The sequence below is a fragment of the Benincasa hispida genome, chromosome 1 (assembly GCF_027475165.1).
Source record: "Benincasa hispida cultivar pf3 chromosome 1, pf3_genome.v1.1, whole genome shotgun sequence".
NCBI classification, from domain to species: Eukaryota; Viridiplantae; Streptophyta; class Magnoliopsida; order Cucurbitales; family Cucurbitaceae; genus Benincasa; species Benincasa hispida.
In genome coordinates, this window is record NC_143478.1 from 58,171,338 (window position 1) to 58,190,047 (window position 18,710).

Consider the following 18,710-nt stretch of genomic DNA (forward strand, 5'->3'; position numbering starts at 1 on the left):
GGGTGATCTCTGATGCCACCACTCTTCTCTTGCTCCGTCGTAAAATGGAAAAGAAAATTATGAACAGAAGCAACTAGTTAACTCGTCAACCGATCAACCCCTTTTCTAAAGAATGCACTTGGTATTTATAGGGCATCAATGGTGAAAGGCAGCTTCTCTCTCCCGGTTGTACAGATGGGACAGCTTTAATTTCTGATTGATGCGCCGAATGATTGTTACTGATAAAGCTGAATGTACTTTGTGACTGTTATCAGCTATCAACTTAATTTGGATTCGACTGTCATCAGCTTTCTGTCCCATCGCTCTTAATTGGCCTTTCACCCAGATGTGCCCACCATATTGCGCTGACCAAGTTGCGGCGATCCTTCTCGAGCGAATGTTTGCAAGCATGATCAATGCAAAGTCTTGCGATGAAGTTACGCTCGACCGATAATTTCCTATGATCGCAATCTTGATTGCGTTAACGCATATTCTGCACAAAAATACAAAAATCAATAGTTCTAATATGCTGAATGCATGCGACTGCAATATTATAGAATTTATGCTTAATGGACGCAATTTAACATATTTTATCAACGCAATCCAACATTATTTAATAACTTAGCACTATGATAATGTGCATTTCTGCCAGTTATCAACTTTAAACTTCTATTTGAATTTTCCCTTACTGGATGGTTTATGGTAAGGTTTTCCATCTTCTAGTTGAAATCTAGCAGAGGGCTTATTAGGCTATCAAGAAGTGCAACTGGAACTTAGAGGCAGCTAGGGAGGCTAGACTCTTACAACTTCAGGAGTTGGAAGAGCTGAGGTTAGAATGTTTTGATAATTCCTTGATTTATAAGCAAATAGCGAAGGACCTTCATGACAAGATGCTCGCACACAAGGAGTTTTAGGTAGGGCAAAAGGTACTCCTTTATAACTCTCGATTGAAATTTATTCTCGGTAAACTCTGGTCCAAGTGGATTGTGCCCTTTTGTGTTTCTCACGTTTATACTTATGGTGTAGTAGACATTGTTAATCTTGAGACAGGAAAAGTCATCATAGTTAATGGGCACAGGTTAAAGGTTTTCCATGATGGCGAGTCTTTGGATTTCTTCGAAATCGCCTACCGGTTGGACTCGTCAATTTACATCTAAAACGAACCATCACAGTCGAGCAACCGACCATAAACATTTGTGCTAGCTGGAGGCAGCTAGGATTTTAGGATTAGATTTCAATTCAGTATCTCTCTTTTTAATTTTCATTTATTTGAGCCTAATTCTTTCTATTATTCTTGTTTGTAGGACTTTGAAAAGAAAAAGAAGCTGAGCAGAGTGTCCTGCATCCTTCCTTCATTCCATTATTCAGGGAAGTATTCTAATCCCTTGTGCTTTACTTTTGATCACATTGAAGACAATGTGTGTTTTTAAAGTTCGAGGTGTGGTGTTTGGATTTTTGGCCCAATTTTTTTCAAATTTTTTTATGATGATATTATTTAGGGTCCTTGAGTGCTGTGCTCAGACAATGCTTGTTTGTTTAAGTTTGACTTGCTGTATTGTTCCTTTTGATGATTAGTCTATGACGCACTCGTAGGAACTGTTTTGGCTTGAGAATAGGTTGGATAAAAGGGTTCTTAATTTTCATGATATTTTTGAAAATTTAGCTTAATTATTTTTATTACATCTCCAAGCCCTTTGCATATCTATCTTGACCCTGTACGCTTCCATGGGACCATAAGTTTATTGTCACTCCGATAAGCCTTGGTGATAGATATTAGTCTTTTTTCGGTTCAATTTAGTAATGCATGCTTGAGATGTAGTCAATTGATATCACTGTCGCCTAGTAAAAAAAAAAATGCATGTTTAGGGGTCTACTCCTCTTTCTCAAGGGTATGATTAACCTAGGGCGGCCATGACACTCGTGGTTTCCCTTTGAGCCAAAGTATCCCAGAGGAATGAGTAAGTTAGGCACTTTTGAAGGGAAATTGACCCATAGTTGGATGATTCGCATGACACCCATGTGGGTAAACCAAAATGAAAGTCGATTTCCCGAATTAAGTTTCCCCTTTTTATTTCTATAAAGTAAAGTACTAAAAAAAAGTAAAAGCATGTAAAAAGGGCGATGGTGAATAGATTTTGACCAATCCAATGATATGTCATTGCCACTTTGAATTTAGGAAAGCTAATTCAAGATCCTTCGAGCCAGTGTAGAGGAAAATAAATGGAAGATTCATAAGGCCATTATGGGCTTGCTCTTGTTCAAAATAAATAACTTTGAGCTTGAACATGTAAGAGTTAAACAACATGCAGCGGAAGTATCAAGGTTCCATAAGCATCCTAATTCACTAATTTTGGCAAGAACTAAAGCATGCTCTTCATAAAAAATGGGTTTTCAGAACATACCTTTGATGAACTCTCCAAGAAAATGTTATTTAGCTGTTGTCTTCACTTGATATCAATGTGAACTACCTCAAAGCCTTTCCTATTATGCTCTTGGAGCTTTAGGCAGAGTTGTGGGACTCAAGAACAACTTGAAGATGTGAAGAAACAAGAAAAGCTCACAATAGCAAATTGAAGAAGACAGTTTCTTCTTCACCGAAATTTTTTTCTCAAAATTCTGTATTTTCTTTTTTTCTATTCCAACAACTCCAATCTTCTCTATATATTTAGATGAACATGCATAGTGATGGAGTGCATGGCTTGCAGATCATGCTTGGAGAATCAAACTAGAGAAGATAATGGTTTGTTTGTGAGCATAAAGATGATGATAATGGAGAAAACTCTTTTTTCATTTTGTGCAACCATGCAAAACGTTTTTCCATTTTCTTTTTAAAATATAAAACGACTTTACATCATTTTCATTCAAAAATTGATTTTATTAAATTAATTTCATAAATTAGTTAATTTAATATCAAATATTAAATTAATTTTTGCACAATAATCATCTTCATATATTTAAATTATATTTAAATATTTATTCTCTTGTTTCGTTTAATTTGAACGTTTCAAATTAATTTCTCAAGCTACCCTAAGGCTTACCCATTTACGAGCTAGTAGGTGGACCTCGTGGACCTATAGATCAAGGGCTCTAATGATTCGAGATTAATCGGCTAAACTCATTAGTCCGATCTAACCCCCATTCGTTAACTAATGGGTGATTCCACTAAAGCCAATAGCTGAACTCCCTTCACTGTAGATATATTATGTCCACTCGATATAACCATGATTAGTAAGTTAACCCTTCACAGGTTGCTCGTAATAAGGCTGGGTCGAATCTCTGTTTTATCCCCATAATTACCTCTTGTTCCTTAAGTTCAACTGATCCCCTAATGAACAATTGATTTGTGATCCAATCAACAAATCGAAACCCTCTCAGGCCAATGAGAGGGTGAGGCCTCTTGTTCAAGACCCAAAATCAGTACTTGAAGGGAACAACCTCTCTACTAACCCTAATCGGGTAGGAGTGAATTCCCTCTTGCACCCTATATTCCCAGCTATTCCTCCTGTCTTATCCCCAAAATGGTAAGCTTATTGAGCAGAGGAAATTGGTCTACTCTCACTGTTTGCAAATCAAAGGATAATCCCGAACAAACAGGAGTTCATAATTAGCTTAGGATTAAGATTAAGTTACCTAGGTCATCACTTTGAAATAGTCAGTCTTAAACAGTAAACAACGTTATAAAGTAAGAGTGACAAGTTTCGTGGTTTGATCTTACACAAAACTCATTTGCACAGGACACCCCCACTCCTCATGTCTCAACATGCACGAATTGGGATCACTTCGTATGTAGCACTTTACAACACTTTGTAACAAATACAGAGTAGGCCGCATCTAATAGTGTTACCAGAATAAGGTATCCAACCTTATTCATATACTATAGATCATTTTGACTATTTACTCGAACTGGATCCACTTGTATGTCTTCACATAAAGTTCAAGTACTCATATAATAGTCGAGGGACTTAGGTTTATTATATTTCTAAAAAAACAATGTATTCAACAACAACTTTATCAAATTCTCAGAATAAGTTCTAATGTTTACAAACCATGAGTTTTAGGACATAAAACCCAACAGAACATGCATTAAAAATATTTTAAAAATGAATTTCAAATTGTTGATGAAATGATGGAATGCTTTTTGATTACCTATTTGATTGTGAATATGATTCTAGTTGACTCTCGAGGCTTGAGTAGGGAACATTTTAGTTTGAAAAAATTATTATCTTTGCATGATTGCTTGTTTTAACTTGCTCGAGGACGATCAAGAATTAAGTTGGGGGTGTTTGATTGCACTTGAAATGTGTTATCTTCTTCTGCTCCACTCAGGGCTGTTTAGCTACTTAATTTGGTTTAATTTATTATTTTGTAGGACTCGAGTGTACTAGCAGACAGATTAAGTGTTCGGAACTAAAAGGCATTAAAACGACGAATTTAGGAGCTAAATCGATCAAATGATGAAGTAAGAAGGCTACTGCACTACCAAGCATCGCAACGCTCTGATTAACCATGAGTCCAACGTTAGCTTGACACTATTGGACATAATGCTTGGACGCAGGGCCCTGAGTGTTGCAACGCTCTAGAGATTTCATGATGCCACCATCGCAACACACATTGACGCTTAATCCTTTACACTAAAAGACAGAAGCATAAACGTTGCAACACTTCTTCAGAGCATTGCGATTCTACGAAGCTTGATGGATGCATAACCCTAGCACGTGCGCAACGCAACGTCAAGCCAGCACTGCATTGCCTGCCTGATGCTCGGCCATTATGCGCTGCAGCGTTGCAACACTCTTCCTAACGTTGCGACGCTGCGGTAGTTTTATAAAAGGAGAATTTTGGTCCAACCAAGAGGAGATCAAGTACACCTAATTGTGAAGGCCGTCAATTTGTCTTAGCCTAGTTTTAGCCCACTTTTATACAAAACTCTTAAAAGAATCCTTCCCCTTGCCAATAATATTGAGTTCGAGTATGTTTAATGGTTAAAGGGGAAGAACTTAGCTTGGGTTTGTTAGTTTAATTTCATTCCAATTTAATTCTTGAGACTGGTTTTGTAATTCTGTGAGTTTTATTATGAATTTATGAAATTTATCTTGAGCATATTCTTCAATTTTGTGTATGGGATAATCTGACAAATTAGCTATGCATGTTTAATTGATTGCTTTGATTGACCCTAATTTGTAATCGTTAGGTAGTCGTCACCTAGAAGCATGAGTTAAGTAAGTTTGTTATGTTAATTTGGGATTCCAATTAGCAAGCATTTACTTTCTAACTTAGATAAATTTCGATCAATTAATTAGTTAGACGATGGAAACTGATTAATTGGATTAGTTTTACCTTGAATCTTAATGCCTGTTGATTAATTGATTGGTTAAGGATTCTTGTTTTTCTCTTAATCAACTTGATGTTATGGACAACCGTTTAGGATTCTAATTGAGTAGACTAAGTTTTTTAATTCAAATAATCTCATGTATCTTTCGAGTATTTTATGATAGAATTAATGAGAAATGAATTAAATTATAATTACCCAAGCCATGTATTTGTTCGATAAATAAATTAGTTCCAACTTTTGAGGAATCCATATTTGGCTCTCTGTAGTTCGATCCCAGACTTGCTACTTGTACTACTAGTTAGGATAAAGGGTTAGTTCGATGCATATAAATTGATTTACACGACTGTCTTTCGGGAGCGACACCGTAAGCCCAGTCCATCAGCTACTCACTAAGTGATGTGTGTTATCCTAAAAATAACTCTCATGTTTTTTCAACCACCAATTCTTGTGTCGCGGTGTAACATGTTGCATGACTCCAACGTGCGGACTGGTAAGAACACTGCAAACAATGATCTCCATCGGGTGTAGACTCTAAATTGATTTATCACGTTGTAGAAAGTGACGACATGTGGAATTCCTCCCATATCATTTGGAATGGCTTGATGAAATTTTAATGCTATATGATTCTATAATCAAATTATTCCTATATCGAGACGATATGTAGCATGATCGTATAATAGAGAGTTGGCAAGATTGTTGAAATGATAAATCTCTGCCATCAACCAAATGTTCATATCTATTTGGATTTAGAGAATTCACTGCCACTAAATATTTGCACCTTTATGGATCAGTTCTCGTGCTTCATATTCTCCAAAAATAAATTGAGCCACCTTTGCCAAAAAAATTGGCCATCTTCGAACCCTGGATATCCGTTGAAACAGGGTAACAGATATTAAAATAGTGGGCTAGACAACCATGAACATAATGCATGGGAAAATAGAAGTCCATGCGTCTAATCGCATTTGAAGCTTCTTTTAAAAGCCTAAAGCCATGATAAATATTGGCTATAATTGAAATGGAAAAGATATACATCTTCTCGTCAGCCATCAAAGTAGCAGCACTAAAGACCCCAAGAGGAAGATAGGCCCATTTTTGCAAGAATACAAAAAGATATAGCTAACAGGATAAAAAGGCAATTAAGTATGCTTTATCCTTTAAATTTTCTTATATCCCAAGTTCCTTAAATAACATATTTTCTCTACTCTGAGAGCTTGAGTCTTGGATCTTGGGAGCTTAAATCTTCAAAACTTTAATATGTCTTCTGATCTTTAGAGCTTTAGTGTCTTCTGATCTTCATAGTTTGATATGTCTTATGATCTTAAGAGCTTTATATCTGCTAATCTTGAAAGCTTTGATATGTGTTCTAATCTTTAGAGCTTTAGTGTATTCTGATCTTCAAAGATTTGGAGGTGTTATGTTCTTCAGATCCTTAGAGCTTCAGACTTCAGATTTTCAAGGAGCTTTTGCCTTTAATTCCTCCACCCTCCCCTCAAATGAAGAGATAATGCCTATATTTATAAAGGTTTCTCATGGGCCTTAAATGGGCTTGTGCCTAATTACTTTATTGGGCCCAAATTGGGTTTGGGCTAAAGTTGAGCTTGGGCCCATTTGAGCTTAATCTTTAATTTAGCCCCAAAATTTCACCATGGATTTGAATTGGGGTGGGCCCGAGTGATTTTAATGACAAGACCCAATCCAACTTATAATTTTTTCAATAGGCTTGGGCTTTTATCGATGATGTGATAACTCGTCATTCACCGAAATTTCTCATTCAACAAATACTCCTTTTCGATATTTATGTACGTATATGGGTGGATGAATCTCAAAAAAATAAAGTTGGAATCAAAATCCAAATATATCTATTATTGAAATTGACCTCAATTGATGTGTCAGTCAAACCATGAATTTAGTACATAAGTTTAACTAGATTTTTAGAATAAACTTTGGAATATGACCAGAATTTATTTTGAGATTTTACCCCAATTTGATTTGGTTTGAGGGTATAAACTTAACTAGATTTTATCCCAATTTGATTTGGATTGAGGATAAAAGCTAAACTTGACATGAATTTGAGATAAATTTTGGAATATGGCAAAATTTTAATTTGAGATTTTATCCCAATTTGATTTAGATTTGAGATAAAATTTGGAATATACCCAAATTTTAATAAAGGATCAATTGAGATTTTTTCCACCTTATCCTCAATTTATTTTGATTGAAGATAAAAATCAAGTTTGAAAAACTTGAATTTGGAATAAAATTTAAAATTTGGAATATGATAAAATTTTAATTTGGGATGAATTTTATATCTTTCCCACAATTTGTTTTGGAAATAGGGATATGAACCTAAATTTGGATGAGTTTGATATAAAATTTAGAAGATGCCCAAATCAATATGAGATTTTATCTTAATTTAATTTGACTTGAGGATAAAAACGTGTGAATTTGGATGATTTAGATTTGGGATAAAATTTGGAATACGTCCAAATTTTAATTTGAAATTTTATATATAGTTTAATCTCAAATTGAACAATTCGATTTTGAATAAAATTTGGAATATTGTCAAATTTTATTTTAAGGAAAAAATTTGAACTTTATCTCCAATTTAATTTGGTTAGGAGATAAAAGCTTAGAAATTTGAATTTAGTATGAAATTTGGAATATGACAAAATTTTTAATTTAAGAAAAAAATTAAAATTTTATCGCTAATTTAATTTGTTTTGAATAAAATTTGGAATATGTCCAAATCTTTTGAAGATAAATTTGAAGACAAAATCTAATAAAATTAAATTAAATAGGGACTTTATTTAAATTTTCTTTCACTCATTTTCCTCCTCTTCTTCCAACGTTTTCATTCTTCTTCTTCTTTTATTTTTTTTATTTTTTATCTTTTCTTTCTCTCTTTTTTCTCTTTTTTTCACCGTTTTTTCTTCTTTTTTTCCCTTTTTCCTTCCTTTTTTTTCTTCATTTTCTTTCTTTCATTTTCTTTCATTCATTCTTTTTTTTCTTTTTTCTTTTCTTTTTTTTTTCCTTTTCCTTTTCTTTTTTCTTTCTTTTGATCTTTTCTGTTTTGTTTTATTTTTTGCAGCAATGCTCTTCTACGTGACCGTCTCCTTGACATACATAGGGAAGACCCTGGAAAGGTCTACTTATTGTATTGCTGCTTGAGTTTACACTTCCTGATTGTCATGGGAGCGACGCCGGAAAGGCTTACAACTCTCCCGTTTGATCACCTAGGGACGACCCCGAAAAGGTCTACCCATTGTATCGTCGCTCCTGCTCATGCTTCCTGATTGTCATAGGGGAAAGGCTTACAACTCTCCCAACCAATCTCCTAGGGACGACCCCAAAAAGGTTTACCTATGTAGCCTTTTGATCGTCATGTGGTGGTGGTGGGGGGGGGGGGATTGGAAAGGCTTACAACTCCCCTTTCGATCAGCTAGGGATGACTCTAAAAAGGTCTACCCTTGCACATTTTGATCGTCATGGGGGGCTCGGAAAGGCTTACAACTCCCCGATTCTATCAATCTAAGGATGACCATGGAAAGGTCTACCCTATTATATCACTTCTTGGTCTGACTTTGAGGATGAGGCAGATATGCCGTCAAACTTTTGAGTGGAGTAAGGTTGATAGGAGTCGATCTCGTATATGAGGCAGAGCCAGACGGGCTAGAGTTGCCCTCCAATATGAGGTTGAGGTGGAACCATACCGACATTTCTGGAGACAAAGCGAAGCTGCACCAACATTTTGGAGAGGGGGTGAAGTTATACCACCCTTATGGAGAAAGAGTAAAGCTGCACCAACATGAATTATGAAGATAAAGCGGCACCATGCCAGACTTGGGAGATGAGGCAGGCCATGCCAGACTTAGGAGATTAAGCGAGCCACACCAGCTTTAGGAGATGAAGCGAGCCACGCCAGACTTGGGAGATGAAGCAAGCTACGCCATGGGAGATTAAGCGAGCCATGCTAGCCTTGAGAGATAAAGCGAGCCCAGCCAAACTTTGAAGAAGAAACAGACCATGCCAGACTTTGGAGATGAAGCTGAAGTAACTCTTATACAAGAGTAACTATGAGTGGAAGCGGATCTTTTCGATTTTATTGTGACAGAATTTCCACACATACATTCTAACATACATATATACATTGAAAACACAAATTACTGGCATGCTTTAAAAGATAAAAACAAAAGACCGAGAGAATAAACCAGTTGAAGACTTTCTTCATAAGAACTCGGTCTCACCGTGAACTAATTCCTCACGCTTCTACTCGTCCAACAAGCAATCACCTAGCACCACCACGGTCGTCTACACGAACAGTAGCACACAAATAAAAGGCAATGAGGACAACACCACAACTCGAAGCCCTCAGTATTCTCAGAGTGAGTATCCAAAGGATAGACTTTGATGGAATAGGTAAAAAGGAGGAGGAAAGGTAATCATGTACTACGAACAAGCAAGTGGGAGATAGAGAAGACTATCGTATAATCGAATGCTTGATCGTCTAGGTCAGGGTACACGATCGTATAGTAATTACTAAGCGATCGTCTATCAGAAGGTAAGCGATCGCTAGTTACGCTCAGGCACTAAGCGATCGTCTAGTAAAGGTAAGCGACCGTTTAAGAAATCGCGGGCGATCATTTAGTAAACGTGGGTGTGCGGTCGTTTAATAGGTGGGAACTATCGTATAGGCTCTCAACACTAAGCGATATAAGACTTTCACACCATGAGTGATTTAGCGTGTCTATTGCAAAATGAAAACTATTTTCATTTTATTCTTCAGTTACTAGAACTGAATTGAACTTCCCACTATCACACGAAATCGAAGAAAACTTCGGTCAATTATCTCATAACCGCCTAATTAATAAAATAATGAATATAATCATATTATATTCTAAACTTATAGTTTGATATCATATATCAACTATAGTGTTTTCTCCTCTACTTGATATAAATCATATTTATATTCAATTTCCTCCAAAATAATGTATCTCATACATTTAGTCAATCATTTCATATACAATTAACCCGTTCAATTATATCATAATAATCGAGCTCCCTCTTGTCAATTTGAACATTTTAAACTTATCCAAAAACTGATTCTCAACTTGTATCCAAGCTACCAAGGGGACCTTATGGACCTATGGCTCGAAGCTCCAACGATACGTGAATAGCTTACTAAACACTTTAGCCACGAGATCCACCATCCATTAACTGCCAGACATTCCACTAAAGACCAATAGCTGAACTCTTCTTACCACAGATATATTTCTGTGTCCATCGGATATAACCAATCACGAGTACGATAACCCTTCAGAGATGCTCGTAAGTACAGTTGGGTTAATTTACTGTTTTACCCCTATAGTTACATCTCACTCTTTAAGTACCACTGATCCCTCTAATGAACAATACAACATAGTCCAACTATGTGTAAACACCTCTCGGGCCATGAGAAAGTGTGTGGCACCACATCGTTCAAGCCCTAGAATTAGCCCTTAAGGGAGCTATCTATCTACTTACCCTTACTTCGGGAAAGGAGTGAATTCCATCTTGTGTAGCTGAGTTCCCAGCTCCTAAATCAGATGAATACCTAAAGTGGTAGGTTTGAGTCGGCGACCTGGCCACTCGCACCCATGCAAATCAAAGGACCGTTCTCAATGGCAGGAGTTTTCAACTCACTAAAGATTGAGATCATGTTACCTATAGTCATCCTAGTGAAGTGAAATCTTTATCACGAACGGTGTTATATAACGAGACGTTAACACTTCGTGGTCAAGTCTTATACAAACTCTTTGTATAGGATGCCCCCGCTCGCATGTCCCCTATACGAATGATCAGGATCAGACTATCTGTGACATGTCACAATACTTATAACTATTCCACAAAATAGGCCGCGTCCATAGCGTTACCAGGATAAGGTTTCCATCCTATATCCATACACTATAGACCATTTTAGTTATCACTTAAGACATAATCCACTTGTATGTCACTGCATACATGCTTAAGTTACATAAAGACAACTAGGGATTTTAGTTTATTGGTTTGTGGTAAAGCAAATAAAACATTAAGATGAGAAAAATCAAGAAATGAAGTAAATATCATATATTATACATCACAAGCGTTCGTACAAACTGTTTACAAACTACAGGACACGAGACTTTAGGGCATCAACCCAAATAGAAGCGAGTTATGATAGACTTTGAAGCTGCATCATGACTTCGTAGACGGAGACATTAAAGATGGAGCCAAACCATTCACACCGACCATGAACTTGAAAATGAAGCAGAGCCATGCACACGGACCTTGAACTTGAAGATGGAGCAGAGTCGTGCACATCGACCTTGAACTTGAAGATGGAGTGAAGCTAGACACATTGACCTTGAACTTGAAGATGGAAGCATAGCCATGCATACAAATCTTAAACTTGATGATGGAAGCAGAGCCATGCACACTGATTTTGAACATGAAGATGGAAGCGAAGCCATGCACATTGATGCGTTGTAAATGTGATGAAATAATGATATGAAATTACGGTGATGAGTTATGCGTTACACATGCAAGTTTTCCTAGTAAAACCCAAGTATAAATCTCATTAGGTTTCCTGGTAAGTCCAGGGTCGAACACAGGGACTACTGAGTTACTATGCGTTAGTAAAATTGATTTCTTTGCGGTGGCAAAAACAAATAAGTTTGGTTGCTGTTTTGTTCAAGTATAAATTCTATGTGACGAATTCGAGTAGAGTTGGTGAAATCGAGAATACAATGAGCATGCGATGAACGGGTTGAGAAGGGATTTAGCTAACACTTCCTAAGATTGCGTTCAAGTTATGCCATCATGCTATGCACACACAACAACATGTCATCTCTCAATGCAAATGCCATAGTTCCTATTTCTTGGACGCATGTGATGTATACGATAATGTCGATAGGACCTATGTCTAAGCCTCTATTCTTGTCTATGCGATGATGAATGATACATACATACACAAGGTGACCGCATACTATCATATTCTATTTCTAGGGTGCATGTGATACATAATAGCAAACAAAACTTATGTCTAAGTTTCTATCTCTTGCTTATGCGGTTCTAATCTAACTTTCTCAAGCCTAGATTCTAATCTGACTCTCTCAAGCCTAGATTATTTCTTTAGACTACTCTCTCAAGTATCTCTAAAGGGTGACTAAAGCATACATAAGACAAGATTATCGCATAAAGTGAAGATCCTAGGTCATGCTAGCTAAGTACTTCTCAACCCATTCGGGAATTTAGCTACTCATGCGAAATGTGGAGAGATTGAACAGATGTTGAGATGAGAATTCCATTTTCTATAGATAAAGTCAGAATACAAAACAACAATGGAAAGTAGGGATAAAAAGCCCGGTAGCAATGTCTTGCTTCCCATGGCTTTTACACTGTCCTTTTACTCTTCTCTGCCCATAAGAATATCCTTGTTCTCGTGAGTGTCAGCACTCTCTCCTTTTATAGTGCTTCCTGAAGTCTTTCAAGCTGTCTAGGAATGTCTTCTCGGCGTCTCCTTCTCTTCGCTCGCCTCCGCCTTCTAAGTATATAAATAACTACAGACTAATGGCTATGTATTTTTATATGATCTATCTTCTATATGGCGAACTCCACTAACGATGGTGGTCTTCGGTATTTATAGAGCTCAAGCGAAGAAGCTTTTCTTTCTAATGATTGCAATGATGGGAGTTCATTAAATCTTTTGTCTAATTCGACGATTAATGGTCATCGAAAAGTTTAATGTACTTGCTACAGTGTGTCATAAACGACTTGTCAACTAAATTCGGATTCGACCGTCATCAGCTTTCCGTCCCAACATAATTTATTATTCTTTCACCTTGATGCGTTGTCTTTATGTGGCCACCTTCTTGAGCAAATTCTCGCGAGCACATAAGATCGCATGGCTTTTCGGTCTCAATCTTTTAATGCACGCGGTCGCCGAATTCCTTGGATCGCAATTTGCTTTGCACCAACACATTTTTCCTGCACAAAATAAATAAATTAGCTGCTTTTATGCGATGGGCACATGCGATCACAATATTCTCAGTTTAACACTTTTGGACATGACTTTATGTATTTTTATCGTTGCATTCTCTCATTGTTTTACTTATTTGCATTGTAATAATTGCATTTCTGCCCATTATCACACACCGATCTTGAACTTGAAGATGGAAGCGAGCCATGTACATTGATCTTAAACTTGAAGATGGTGAATCATCGATGGAGCCTCTGCGCTTGAAGATGGAGGAGCATCGATTGAGCCTCTAAAATTAAAGATGGAGAAGCATCGACGAAACTTCACGCTTGAGTTTGAGAAAGCATCGGCAAATTCTCTGCATTTGAGTTTGACGAAACATCGGTGAATGCCCCAAATTTGAGTTCGATGAAACATCGGTGAATCATCGGCATCTGAGCTTGACAAAGCATCGGCCAATCCTTTACACTTGTGCTTGAAGAATAGGCGAATCCTTCACATTTAAGTTTGAAATACCGCCGAATTCTCCGCATTTGAGCTTGACGAAGCATCGATGAATCATCTGTACTTGAGCTTGAAGTATCAACAAATCCTTCACAATTAAGTTTGAAGAAGCATCAACGAATGCTCTCTATTTGAGTTTGATGAAGCATTAATCAATCTTTGGCAGTAGGCTTGACTTTGCAGCTTTGAGCATGAAAATGGCATTACAAAGCCTCTAAACTAAAGCATGAAGATGGAACATCGATGAAACCTTTGAACTTGAAGATGGAGAAGTGTTGATGGAACCTCTACACTTGAAGATGGGGGAGCATCAAGGAAGCCTTTGAATTTGTAGATGGGCATCGAATAAGCCTTTGAACTTGAAGATGGAGAAAAATTGACGAAGCTTCTAAACTTGAAAATGGAGGAGCATCGACGAAGCCTCTGAACTTGAAGATGGAGAGATATGCAATCCAACCCTTGAACTTGTAGACGAAGAAGCAATAATGCAACCATCAAATTTGGAGATGGAGAGGCATCAATGTAACCATCGAAATTAGAGTTGTAGAAGCAATAACACAACCCTCGAACTTGAAGACGGGGAAACAACCATTAAATTTGGAGATGGAGAAACAATGGTGCAACCATCAAAGCAGCAATGTGATCCTCGAACTTGGAGATGAAGAAACAACAATGCCAACATCTTTGTAGAGAAGACAGAACTTCAACAACTTTTAGAGAAGGAGCGAAGCTGCAAGGAATAATATTTTTTTAGGGGAAGCAGGGAAGTCGCACCAAACTTGAACTTTAAAGAGGAATAAATGAAACATCCAAATTTGACTTCAAAGAAGAAGCGGTAAAGCCTATGAACATGACTTCAAAAAGGAAGCGATGCACCATTCCAAGTGTGTGCTTTTAGTTTACTATGTTAGCTCCTTAAAGGGATGAACATATTCAATTCGTTGTGTTTCCCCAAACAAGGATAAACATCTTCAACCTGTCATGTAGCGCCATACGTAGAGTGACTGTGGTGCCCTTTTTTATGGATTGAACTTAAACTTCTTTAAGTTGCCTATGTACCCTTGAAGAAAGGGATCAAGTCATGATGTAGTTCAAATGTTCTTTTTTTGCTGGACTGAACTTGAAGTTTCTTTCAAGCTGCCTACGTACCCTTTATAATGATAGGGATCAAGTCATAACATAGTTCAATAAAGACATTTTTTGTTTTGCTATTCACCTTTTAAGCTCACGTAGGCCAAAAGCACCATGCAGTTTAGGCTCTTACAATAAAGTGCTTCTACATTTAAATTTTAGAAGCTCTGATTTCATCATGGCTTTGATTATCCTCTTCATTTGTAGGATTTGTCAATTTGATGAGTTTTGGCTTCACCATCAAGGAACCTTCTGTATTTCTATCAATAGACAACTTCCTCTTCATGCATGAAGTGATACGACTGTCAATCTTTTAGTCATTTTTTTCTTCATGAAATGGTCTTTCCTTCAAGGTTTTCATCTTCCTATTATTTTGATCCTTTTTCATCTTGAGACGATGAAAAGCAGATGTCGAAGGTCGATCTTTCTTTGATGTGAAGATACATAGCCTCTTGAAAGCTGAAGAAGTTTGAGTTGCAGTAGACATTGGACATTGGCTTTCTTTTTCTATCGTGGCCATACTCAATCTTTGGAAGACTGAAGATCGAGATGTTGAAGGCTTGATACGATCGAAGACAGAAACTCTTTGCTCCATTTTTTTTTTTGAGTTGTCAACTTCTTTAGCAGTTATATGATTGTTGTCGGCTTCTACTATGCTGATAGCATGCAATAACTTCTGATACTTCATCTTGATGATTATCGAGGAAGTTTCTTGGGAGAAATTCTGCCAAAGTTATGAGCCATCGAAGTTGAAGGAAGTCCTTGTCTTCTTCTTTAGCAAGCTTAGGCTTCCATACCATCTTTTTTCCTTTATTTTTATAAGTTTTGTTTCTTCTTCTATAGCTTTGATAGGAGTGCGACTCTTTTTGGGTGGAATTTGGTTGTCTTCTCTTTCGATGATTCATGAAGATCCACCCTTTGTTGTTATCTTCAATAAGCTCATATTTCTTCTGGGAGTCCGTCGTTTGGATCTCTTGTTGGAAACGAACAACTATAGGCTTGAAGGTTCTAAACTGAATTATACTTTCTCTTTGATCGTAAGATGCAGACGTGTTGGAACACTTGAAGTCGTCACCATTGTGGCATGATTTATTTGAGCTACTTCATGGAAATCTAGCTCAATCTTCTTTTCACGAGCTATCTTTAGAATCAGCTCCTTCAACATGAAGCACCTTTCAACTGGGTGACTAACAACCCGATGATACTTGCAGTATTTAAGATCATCTACTTTTCCTGCTTGTTTTGGTCATTTGCATTCCAGCAGCCGAATAAGTTGCTTCTCTAGTAGTTGCTCCAGCATGTCTGTCACATCAGAGTCAGGGAATGGATAAACCTTCTTCTATCTTTCTTTAAGAGTTGGACAATGCTTCTCGCCCTCATTGTGCCTTTTTTCAAATTTTGTTTTTTTTTCTTTTGCAGAGAAATTTCAGCGGGGTCACATAAACGACCATAGATTCTTTTGTCGCACTACTCACAATCTCTTTAGTGCCTTTGATTTCTTTTTTATCCTTTCTTTCTTTAGGGACTAGAAAAACTTTAGTTCCACTATTAACGATGCTCAACCCCATATCATGAGCGCGTGTTGTCAATTCCTCAAATGTACGAGGCTTTATCCCTTGTAGAATGTAGAGAAGTTCCTAGTGCATGCCTTGGGTACACATATCTCTACTGCAGATAATTCTGTGAGTCTATTTTTGCAATCCAAACTTAGAGCTCCCTATCGGTTGATGTAATCAATGACCGACTCTCCCTTCTATTGTTTTGTGTTCGTCAGCCTCATCATGCTAACAGTGCGCCTTATCTTTGCCATGGCCGACTCAGTCGTTACATTAGCCATCATGACGGACACTACATCAAGGTATGATTCTTCCTTTAATTGGTCAGAAGCAGAGGTAGAGTTGTCAAACAAAGGATTTTCTCTTATGATGATTTCGCCTTCAGAAGTTTCCGTGAGCTACTCCCAGATTTTCTCTGCAAAGACAGAGCTTAGGTAAGTGTCGCTTGCAATGATAGCTTTGGAGGCAGCTTTCTTTAGATTCATTTGTAGATTTGTTGACTTGGTTGACGAGAGAGAGATGAGAAGTCGAGAGATCCCACTGGGCATGCCAATTTGTTTGCACGAGATTTCAAGAGAAATTTATTTCGTGGAACTAAAACTTTGCATTTGTATTAATTTTGTGGAAAGTGAGTACAATCTTTAATACATAATATTTTGATGCTTTCAAAATAAACTATAATCTTTAAGCTGGTTGATTTTTTTGAATTATCGGCCTTTGGGCTTGTTGATCTTCTTGGATGATCGGCCTTTGGGCTTGTTGATCTTCTTAGATGATCGGCCTTTGGGCTTGATGATCTTCTTGGATGACCGGACTTTGGACTTGATGATCTTCTTGGACGATCGACCTTTGGGCTTGTTGATCTTTTTGGATGATTGGCCTTTGGGCTTGATGATCTTCTTGGATGATCGGCATTTGGGCTTATTGATCTTCTTGGATGATCGGCCTTTGGGTTTGATGATCTTCTTGGATGATCGACCTTTGGGCTTAATGATATTTTTGGAGGATTAGTCTTCCCACGAGGCTTCCAAAGAAACTTGTTTCATGGAGTTGAGCTTGAGTTGGTGTTTATGTTGATGTTAATTTGATGCGATGTGGTTTGATCTCTAGTACTTGATCTTCTGATTCTCTTTCAATTGAATGGTACACTTGATGTATAGAAGTATAACACGTGGATGTTCTTCAACTTGGAGTCTTGGAAGAATGCTTATATCTTCAAAGGATTCCAGTCTTCAAGTGTGGTCAGAATGCTTGTATCTTCAAAGGACTTCAGTCCTCAATCGTGATCAGAATTCTTGTATCTTCAAGGACATCGGTCTTCAAGATGCTTACATCTTCAAAGGACTTCAATCTTCAAGTGTGGTTAGCTTTAGGAGTCAAGGAGTCTTCTGATTGTAGAGAATTCCCTCTAAGCTCTTTGAAGTGTAGAATTGCTGACCCCTCCAAATGAGGAGAGCTTCTCTATTTATTGAGTTCAAAGGTGGGCTTCAGCTTAGCCCTTGGGTTTGAGGAGATCGAATCTTCAGCTTGTAGGTTGTGAAGATACGGTCAATTTGTTGAAATATTCTAATCTTCAAAGCTTCAAATAGTTCAGATCTCCAGTTCTTCGAGAACTTCAGTCTTCAAAGTTTCAGAAGCTTCAGTCTTCAGCACTTGAAAGCTTAAGTCTTGGATTTTGGAGCTTAAATCTTCAGAGCATTAATATGTCTTTTGATTTTCAGAGTTGTTAGTATCTTCTGATCTTCAGAGCTTTAATATGTCTTCTGATCTTCAGAACTTTAGTGTATTTTGATCTTCAAAGCTTTGAAGGAGTTATGTTCTTCAGATCCTTGGAGCTTCAGACTTCAGATCTTATGAGAGCTTTTGCCATCAATTCCTCCACCCTTCCCTCAAATGAAGAGATAATGCCTATATTTATAGAGGTTTTTCATGGGCCTTAAGTGGGCTTGGGCCTAATTACTTTATTGGGCCCAAATTGGGTTCGGGCTAAAGTTGGGCTTGGGCTCATTTATTGTTGGGCTGAAATATTGGGCTTCAGCTTAATCTTTACTTGAACAATCATATTATATAAATTTCTATGTAAATAAAGTGTTTATTTCAATGAATGGTCAATATTTGGTCAGCTAAACTGGAAAATAATTTATATGTGCTAAGGTCGTTAGCAACTAAATCTCTCCATAACATTGAAATGTTTAAAACTGTGGTAACTCAACAT